Source organism: Panthera tigris, chromosome D3 (genome assembly GCF_018350195.1).
Source record: "Panthera tigris isolate Pti1 chromosome D3, P.tigris_Pti1_mat1.1, whole genome shotgun sequence".
Taxonomy (NCBI): domain Eukaryota; kingdom Metazoa; phylum Chordata; class Mammalia; order Carnivora; family Felidae; genus Panthera; species Panthera tigris.
Genome location: NC_056671.1, coordinates 23,300,764 through 23,310,656, shown reverse-complemented (window position 1 = coordinate 23,310,656; position 9,893 = coordinate 23,300,764). Strand labels below are relative to the sequence as shown.

General features: G+C 44.3%; 1 protein-coding gene across 3 annotated transcripts in view; it reads left to right on the top strand.

The window, feature by feature from the left end:
* The first annotated feature begins 9,556 nt into the window (after window positions 1-9,556).
* Window positions 9,557-9,893, top strand: part of MTMR3 (myotubularin related protein 3) — a 144,264-nt gene continuing 143,927 nt past the window's right edge. For 2 of the 3 annotated variants that reach the window (XM_042961460.1, XM_042961457.1), the window contains exon 1: window positions 9,557-9,626. The gene's annotated coding sequence lies outside the window, so the exon portion shown is untranslated. The remainder of the gene's footprint in view (window positions 9,627-9,893) is intronic. The other variant, XM_042961458.1, reaches the window with a different exon arrangement.

Genomic DNA, 9,893 nt, shown 5'->3' with positions numbered 1-9,893 from the left:
GACAGGTTCCTTGCTGTCAGTGCAGAGCCCAACGAAGGGCTTGATCTCACAAACTGTGAGATCATGACCTGAGTCAAAATCAAGAATCAGACGCTTAACCGACTGAGCTATGCAGGTGCCCCTTAAAGATTTTATTTTATTTTATTTTTTTGATTTTTTAAAAGTTGATTTATTTATTTTGGAGGGGGAGGGGCAGAGAGAGAGAGTGAGAGAGAGAATCCCAAGCACACTCGTGGTGTCAGCGTAGAGCCTGATGGTGGGCTCGACCCCGCAAACTGGGAGCTCATGACCTGAACTGAAGTCAAGAGTCAGATACTTAGCCGACTGAGCCACCTAGGCACCCCAAAGATTTTATTTTTCAGTAATCTCTACACCCAACATGGGGCTCGAATCCACAACTCCAAGATCAAGAGTCACATGCTTTACTGACTGAGCCAGTTAGGTGCCCTGATAACCCTCAACCACTTCTTAAATAACTTAATTCCTTCCCAACAAAGCTTCCATGGCTTTATTTCAGTCTTTCTTTTCATCGCTGTAGAGGTTAAGACTGTTTCGGAGAATTATTTTATAACAAATGGGATCTTGGGGCAGAAGAAAATTTATCTAACTCTCAGGGGTTGGAGAAATGTGTACCTTTGGACCTTGGATTTAAATGAGCCAGCAAATCCCTGCTAATTCTCTTCCCTTGCTGGGTTCTGTCTGCTTCATATTTAGCAAAGGAGAAAACCAGCCTGTGTCATCCATGATTTATGCCCTGCTGTTTGCTCTCTTCCCCTAGAACATTAAACACCCTGAGGAGAGGGGGAAGAAGAGGTAATCTCAGGATGCCTGGCTGCCAGACCAGTGGCTGGAGCAGGCTCTCTGCTCTGGAGGGAAAAGGGAGGAAGTTGAAATGAGAAGAAAAAAAAAAAAAAAAAAAAAAAAAAAAAAGGAAAGGAAAGAAAAGAAAAGAAAAAGAAAAAGAAAAAAAAAAAAGAGAAAAAGACCCATGGGGCTTCCACATAAAAGGAACAAGGGAGTCTCTGTTTGCTCCAACCTCTGCAAAACCATTGGCCCCTATGCTGAGAGACCTGGGTGCTTGCTTTACTTGTTTACTGAGTGCTTCTCCTGTCTCTGGGTCTCAGTTTCCCCAGCTCGCACAAGTTCTGGATGTCATGAACTCCCCACAGCCTTGGGGACCTGGAGCTAGTTAGTAGAGTCACCTTGCATGGAGTGTAGTGAAGTGGTTAACCATGTGGACCCCAGCTCCACCTTCCCACTGGCTGTGTGGCTCTGGGCAAGCTCCTTACTTCTCAGAGCCTCATCTGTGTGATGGGGTTAATGGTATGGACCTTCCTCATCGGGTTGCTGGGAACTAAAGCTCCTGGTGGTACTGGCATGGAGCCAGCACTTAACAAGAGTCAGTTATTTTTGGAGCTGTTGTTCCTTAGCTGGTCCCCAACCTTGGCCTTGGTGTCCCTCTACCTGAGTTCCCTGGTTGGGGCCTGGCTGGTACGGGCAGGGCATCCTTGCCAGCCCTTGGAAACTCTGGGCAGAAGGGAGGAGGAGCTATTTTCAGTGGATTCTGGTTCTATTTGTGGCTGCAAATTGGCCCAGGCTGCAGGGAAGCTTTGGGTAGAGCAAGCTGGGCACTGAGAGGGGTGTGTTGTCTCAAATGGGAGAGGGTGGAGAGAGGGGACGGAGGAGAGAGGGAGGGGAAATGGAGAGAAGGGAAAGCCTCCCTTTCCCTCTCATAGTCTCCCCCCTCCCCATTCCTTTCTATCCTCTTCTTGCCAGTTTCATCTTCTCTGCCTTCCCTAGGGGAATTCATAAGTGTGGGGGGTGGGGGACTGACCTTTCAAGGTGGATTTAGTTAGTAACACTAAGCAATCCATCAATCCAGTTAACACACTGTTACCAACCAACGGCATTGATTTTTCTCAAGCTGAAGTGGGATTTGTATCTCCTAGTGGAATTTCCGGGATATTTGTTAAGGTGTGAGTGGTATCTAAACCACCAAACGCCTATATCATTCATCAAAGTGTAGAGGAAATATTCTCATTTTCCCACTGGACCCCCTCCCCTGCACCCACATGGCCAAGAAGGTGGTTTAACTTCTTAACCTCTCTGGGCTTCAGTTTCTCCATTTATGAAATTGGTGGGGGTCATGCCAGAGAGACACATTTAGAGTCTTTTCCAGCTGCAGTTCTGTGATTCTCTGATGCAATAGCCAAACAAGGTGAAGCTGGATCCTTTAATCAGAGGATGGTTGGTAGGACTGGGAGGCTCCAGAGAGGATGACATCCCACCCTGTCATTTGCTGGATGAGAAAACTGAGGCCCTGAGGGTGGAGTCAGGTCAGTGAGTCAGTGGCTCAGCTGGGTCAGGAATCCAGGCTTCCCACCTCCTTCTGTGACAGGTACCTCTGTCACAGACTATCAGGTACCTCTCCCTGGGAGGAGGATGGGAAGTACATCTACTGAGCGCTACTGCACATGTGTTCACTCATTACCTTGTCAATAATTCATTTTCCAGATGAAATTACCCATAGAGTAAGTTATGGTGGCAAGTTTGTCTAATTAAAAAACTCAATCACTATTTGAATGTTTCTCAAAGTCCAATCATTTGGGTACTATCCTTATGAATTTTTGACACAATCAGCTTTGTACTCATGTTCACCTTTGTTAAAAAACAAAATTCAACCAAGTACATTTGAAGATCTGATTGGCCTTATTAAGCAATTCATGAATTGGGTCGCATCCCCTCTAGCAAGTAGAGAGGTGCTCAGAGGAGCTGTACAAAATAGAAGGTTTTTATAGGAAGGAGTGTGGGCTTAGGAAGTTATTAGCAAAAGAAACGATTGCTTGGCCAGAACATTATCTTTTGGGGGGAAGGGAATGTAGGGTTTCTATTAAGCAGATTATTTCATTAGTGCTGATCCCGACATTTCAGATTGACTTCTAAAAGATCACATTCCTGGGGCACCTGGTTGGCTCAGTCCATGGACTTTGTGACTCTTGATCTCTGGGTCATGGATTTGAGCACCACCTTGGGCGTAGAGTTTACTTAAAAAAAGGAAAAAAGTCACATTCCTGTTCAGTCTTGGTTTTGGCACCAAAAAAACCAAAACACAAAACAAAAAATAAATAAAAGGTCATATTCCTGGGAGAGGCTGAAACTGTTAATTAAGTCTTGGTTTTCTGTTGAGAGGTGCAAGTGACTTCATTCTGGGCTTGTTTCTTTTTTTAATACTTCATATTTTTCCTTAAATCAGTTCATCATTTTATATAAATAAATTTAGTCTCATCCTAAGCAATGATACCTGTGAGAGCTGAATTTGGTTGCTTATATTTTACCAAATATATATTAAATAGCTATTTAAACAAAAAAAATCCAAGCATGGAATGCCTTTGCAATTGAGAATTTCCCATGAATACTCTATACTAGTGGTTTTCAAACTTGTTAGTTTCTTTACAATTATTGAAAATCCTGGGGTGCCTGGGTGGTTCAAATGGGTTAAGCATCTGACTCTTGATTTTGGCTCAGGGCATGATCTCGCAGTTTGTGAGTTCAAGCTCCATGTGGGGGACTGCAGAGCCTGCTTGGGATTCTCTCTCTCCCTCTCTATCTCTCTGCCCCTCCCTTGCTCGTGCTCTCTCTCTCTCAAAATAAATGCATAAACATTTAAAAAAAAACTAAAAAAAAAAACCCTAAAATTATTGAAGATCCTAAAGAGATTTTGTTTATGCCAATTGACATTTATCTCGTTAGGAATGAAAACTGACAAAATATAAAATTATTTATTAATTTATAAAAATAGCATAATTTAGGGGTGCCTAGCTGGCTCAATTGGCAGAGCTTGTGGCTCGTGATATTGGGGTCATGAATTTGAACCCCAAATTGGGTGTAGACCTACTTAAAACAATTTTTTTAATGAATAAAAAAAGTAGCATGATTAAAAAAACAATTTTGTAAACCCATGACATGTGAACACAAGTAACATACCTTTGTGAAAAATAACTATGTTTTCCAAAACAAAGAAATTTAGTGAGCATGGTGGCATTGTTTTATGCAGTTGCAGCTCTCATTAAAGCTTAACTTAATAAAAAAATTTTGCATTCTCATATTTGCTTCTGCATTCAATCTTTGGCAATTTGTTTTAGTTGAATACATGAAGACAATCCAGCCTCATACAAAACAGATAACTGTGAATATTCTTTTTGTCATTACACTAAAACTTGACAAGTGGTAGTTTTTTTTTTTTTCTTTTTCTTTCTTCTTAAAAAATATTTATTTATTTTTGAGAGAGAGAGAATCAGAGCGAGACTGGGGCAGAGAGAGGGGGAGACAGACACAGAAACTGAAGCAGGCTCCAGGCTCTGTGCTGACAGCTCAGAGCCCGATGCGGAGTTCGAACTCATGAACTGTGAGATCATGACCTGAGTCCAAGTCGGACGCTTAACCTACTCTTATTTTAGAGTTATGATCATGTTTTGGAATTGGATAAGGGTGGTAGTTGCACAACACTGTTATGAATGTTATGAAATGTCACAGAACTTGTCACTATTTAAATTTCTTTTTTTTTTTTCTTTTTAAAAGTAATCTCTATCCAGTGTGGGACTTGAACTCACAACCTGGATATCGAGAGTCACTTGCTCCACCAACCAGCCAGAAAGGCACCTCAGAATTGATCACTTTAAAATGGTTAATTTTGGGGCGCCTGGGTGGCTCAGTCGGTTAAGCGTCCGACTTCAGCTCAGGTCACGATCTCGCGGTCCGTGAGTTCGAGCCCTGCGTCGGGCTCTGGGCTGATGGCTCAGAGCCTGGAGCCTGCTTCAGATTCTGTGTCTCCCTCTCTCTGCCCCTCCCCCATTCATGCTCTGTCTCTCTCTGTCCCAAAAATAAATAAACGTTAAAAAAAAATTAAAAAAAAATAACAAAACGGTTAATTTTATGTTATGTCAATTTTACTTCAATAAAAAAGTTAAAATAAAAAAGTGCTTTAGGGGCTCCTGGGTGGCCCAGTCAGTTGAGTGTCCGACTTTGGCTTAGGTCATGATCTCATGTCATGAGTTCAAGGCCCACATTGGGCTCACTGCTGTCAGCTTGGAGCCTGCTTTGAATCCTCTGTCGTCCCCCCTTCTCTGCCCTATCCCACCCTCAAAAATCAATAAACATTACGGGTGTCTGCGTGGCTTAGTAGGTTAAGTGTCCGACTTGGGCTCAGGTCATGATCTCACAGCTCATGAGTTTGAGCCCCGCATTGGGCTCTGAGCTGTCAGCACAGAGCCTGGAGCCTGCTTCAGTTTCTGTGTCTCCCTCTCTCTCTGCCCCTCTCCTGCTTGTGATCTCTCTCTCTCTCTCTCTAAAATAAGGAAACATTAAAAAAAGTAAAAAAAATAAAAAAGTGCTTCATGGGTAATTTTCATTTCATCACACAGAATATTAAAAAGACTTGTATCCAAATGTCTAGAGTTAATAAAATTAGATCTTTATTTATGCTTCTTAAAAGATATTATTTTTTTAAGATTTTATTTTTTAAATATATTTTTAAATTTATTTATTTTGAGAGAGAGAGAGAGAGGGAGAGACAGTGAGAGTGGGGTAGGGCAGAGAGAGAGAGAATTCCAAGCAGGCTCCATGCTGTCAACATAGAGCTCAATGCAGGGCTCAAACTCATGAACTGTGAGATCATGACCTAAGTGAAAATCAAGAGTCTGACGCTTAACCAACTGAGCCACCCAAGTGCCCCTTAAGATTTTCTTTTTAATTAAAATCTACACCCAATATGGGGTAGAACTAACAACCTGGAGCTCAAGAGTCACATGCTGTACCCATTGAGCCAGCCAGGTGCCCCTCAAAGATATTCATAAGTGAAATAATTATTTTATTTACTACCAGTGCATGTAAGTGAAGGCTACAATGGCTCCTAATGCAGATGATACCACTGCCTTGATTTGTGCCCCCAATCTTACCACCAGTGCAAATGGCAACATGGTTTAAAAAAAAAAGTAAATAATTTCTTATTATTAAAACAAGTTTGAAAGTCTCAGGGCTTTGCAGAGACCTGTGAGCCACACTTTGTGGACCACCGCTCTATGCTGAATTATAGTTGAGCTGACTCATTCCAGCTATACGGTACTGTGTGGTGCCTGGAAAATCCCTGGAGATGTTGAATCACATAAATATGATTCTAGTTTCTAGCTGACCCTGGGCAAGTGGGTCCTTAAAATCTGAGATCCCCAGTTACCCCTGTCTGCTAGGTGGGTTGGGAGGCCAAGGAGATGCTGAAGAGTTGAATTTGGAGATAATCCACACAAAGAGAGCTCACTGAAATGGAAGTGACTTTTATCATTAAGCAGCAGGTTCTAGTATTGTAAAGGCTGCAGCTGGGCGGGGGGCTTAAGGGAGTCCTGCCTTTCATGGCGCTGCATGACCTCAGGAAGCCTATATCAATCAACCTTTCCATCTGTCTTAGGCTACTTCAAAGAGTCCCTGAACAGCTGGAAGAACATTTTCAGCTTTGAAGATAGCATGGGGGAAGGATGCTGAAAGGGTAGCAGGAGGAGGGGAAGAAGGTCAGGTGGGTAGAAGAGGGTGCCTCACTTGAGAAACAGGGCAGTGAGGAGCCCTCACTGAGCCTGGATTGATTTTCTCTCTCTTTTCTTGACTTACAGCACAAAGTTTAGGGTTTTGTCTTTAGCCAAAGCCCAAGAGGAATCCCATCCACTGGTTTGGCTTTTCATAGGGTATAAAAAGTTTTCAAACTCATTACCTTAAAGAACCTTTACACATTTCTGTGAGGTGAGCAGAATAGTGATTATGATCCCATAGGGTCAATGAGGAAACTGAGGCATAGGAAAGGGAGATAAAGAACAAGTATGTGGAGGCACCAAGATTCAAATGTACTTTAGACTCAAACCAGCTTTCTTTCCGTTGCTTTTTTTTTTAAGGCCCTTCTCGAAGTGAGTTCTCAAGGCCACACAGCAGTTTTCTCTTTCTTATTTAAAGACCATTTACTGAGGTCTGCTTAAAGATAAGCAGGTGGGCAGCAGTGGGGATGACATGTAGAAGTTTAAAAGCATGCTCGCGGAATCAAATCGTTCTGAGTTCAAATTCTGGCTTTTACACCTCCTCTTGCGTAAAATCGGGTAGAGTAACAATACCTGGCCATAGGGTTGTTAAGATTACATTAGATACACATGTAAAATGCTTACATAGCGTCAGTACATCTTAAGGTGCAATCCTAACATAATAGCTAACATGCTATTATGAGACCAAGGACATGCAAATAGTGATTTCAGAGAAACTCCTTCCATGTCCTGTATACTAGTTGAGGTTTCAGTTCAAAATTACTTGGCTCAGGTTAAAAGGTAAATACGACGATATTCTGCCTAAAAAAGAAAACCAAGTGGCAGGCCAACAGGTACCTCTTTCCCTGTGGATTTCAGGGGAGCTGTGGGATTGGCTGAATCTTTGCCCCTAGCCACCTGGTTGGAATCTAGCCAGCCTATGGGCGGGCTGTCCTGGAGTCAGGTGCTAGCTTTAATCCAATCAGAGGCCACTCAACTATGGAACCCCATCCTTTAGCTTTTGCCTGAGTGGAGGCCTGGGTAGCAGGACACGAATCTATAGGAGAGGAACCTGATGGGAACCTTGTTTTATCAGACAACAGGAGAAACAGGTGGGAAATCTCTTTGTCATTCATCTATTCTATGTACTTACTATTTCCTCTCTCAATCCATAAAGGCTATAATCATATAACAGAAAGGGAAAATCAGGACAGTAAAATATAAGTAAAAGTGCAAAGTTGAGGGGCACTTTGGTGGCTCAATAGGTTGAGCCTCGGACTTCAGTTCAGGTCATGATCTCAGGGTTGGTGGGTTCCAGCCCCATGTTCGGCCCCATGAAGCGCAGAGCCTGCTTCAGATTCTCTGTCTCCCTTTGTCTCTTTGTCCCTCCCCCATTCATGCTCTCTTTCAAAAGTAAATAACATAAAAAAAAAAAAAAAAAGAAAGAAAGAAAGTGCAAAGTTGAGGCGGGAGAAAAAACCATGGTTAATATGTGGACCACAGTGGCCAACAGTAAGGGTAGCACTGACTTCAGAATTAGCCTTGGGCTTTTGGGAAGACAAGGTGAAAAGATGCACAATCAGCTGCATAACACTAATTATCAGAAAGGAAGCTTATCTGATTCTGTGGAAATACAGCAAAGCCTTTCCTAACTTTGAACTCTAATGTAATTTTTTACTTGGGATTTTATTTCAGGTGACGATGCTTGAAGGGCAGGGCAGTAGAATCCAGTGCCAGAGAGCATAATTTTTGCCTTTTGGGTTTGAATTTTGCTTTAAGAGCATCTTATTCTGGGCTGTATTTTCTTCATTTCTAAAATGGAGATTATAGGAGCGCTTGGGTGGCTCAGTTAAGCCTCCAACTTCAGCTCAGGTCATGATCTTGCAGTTCATAAGTTCAAGAACACCCCCTCCCCCGCCCAGCTCAGAGCCTAGAGCCTGATTCGGATTCTGTGTTTCACTCTCTCTCTCTCAAAAATAAACTTAAAAAAATAAAAAAAAAATGGAGATAATAGTATCTACCTGGTAAAGCTGTGAAGATTCAATTAGATGAATTGTATAACTGAAATTAGCTGTTAAGAAATTGCCCAATTTTTGCCATGCTCAGTTCAGGTGTGGGGATAGAGTGATGAGTAAAATAATTTTATTTTCAAGTAGATTTTACATTGGAATGGGATAGAAAGACCATAAACATGAAAGATGGATAAATAATTGCAGAGAGTGCTGTGGAAGAAATATAACAAATGCAAACATAAATTTCATCTGACTAGTTCTCTTGGCTATTTTCCAGAAAAGTCAAGGGTATACCGTTGAAATGCAACTCTGAAGTTTATCTGTTAGGGCCTAAAATAATTCTGTTCTGGCTTGTAGAATTCTTCTGCAGGCTGTTGGGAATAGGGTACAATTTTTGTTTGAAAACTCATTTGTTCCAGCTGAGCTTCAGCTGAAGCAGTTTGAAATTGTTTTCGGAGTAGAGCCCTGAGCACACCATACTTAATATGCATTATATTAAATTGGTTTTAGCTTCATCATAACTACAGGTGAAAAATACTACTATTCTATTTTATTGGTTAAGTAGAGTGAGGCTTTGTCTCTATCAGGGCTCTAAAGCGGGGAAAAGATGCCTCTTCCAAATCTGTAGGTCCACCATTGGTTTTCTTCTTTGCCTATTTCCCACCTGTTTCTGATTTCTTCACCTGGGCTCCTCCCCGCTCCCGCTGCGGAGGGCATTCCCCTCGCGTGCAGCCCCGCCTACCTCCCGGGGCGTGGCCATCGGTCCGGGCCCCGCCTTCGCCCAGCCCGCGAACGCCTGCCTTTTTTCCCTGACCGCGGATCGAGGGCCCGAGCGTGCGCGCGCGCCCCCGCTCGTGGCCCGGCTCGGCGTCAGGAGCGCGCTCTGTGTGGCCGCTGCCGCCATGTTGTTGTGGTTGTGAGAAGGCGGCGGCGGCAGCGAAGGAGCAGCCGGACGAAACGCTCCAGCGGCCCAGGCGCTGCCCCCCGCCGGCCCTGGCTGGGAGCCTAGTGGGGTGGCGGAGGAGGCCGTGCCGTGGCGGGCCTCGCCATGTCCTGCCGCCCGGTAAGAACGCAACCCCCCCCCCCTCCGGGGGTAAGGAGGGGCTGGAGGAGGGGCCGGCTTCGGCCCCGGCGCAGCGGCTGTCACCCTCTGAGGAGGCGGCGGCCCGCGGGGGGCTGGGGACGGCGTGCGTGGCCTGGGGAGGGGTGTCCTGGGCGGCGGCCGCGGCCGCCAGGGGGAGGCGTGGGGAGTGGGAGCGCAGTGGCCAGGCCCGGCTCGGCCCGACCCTCGGCGCGGGGGAGGCGGGGTCCCAGGCCCCGGCGGCCATCC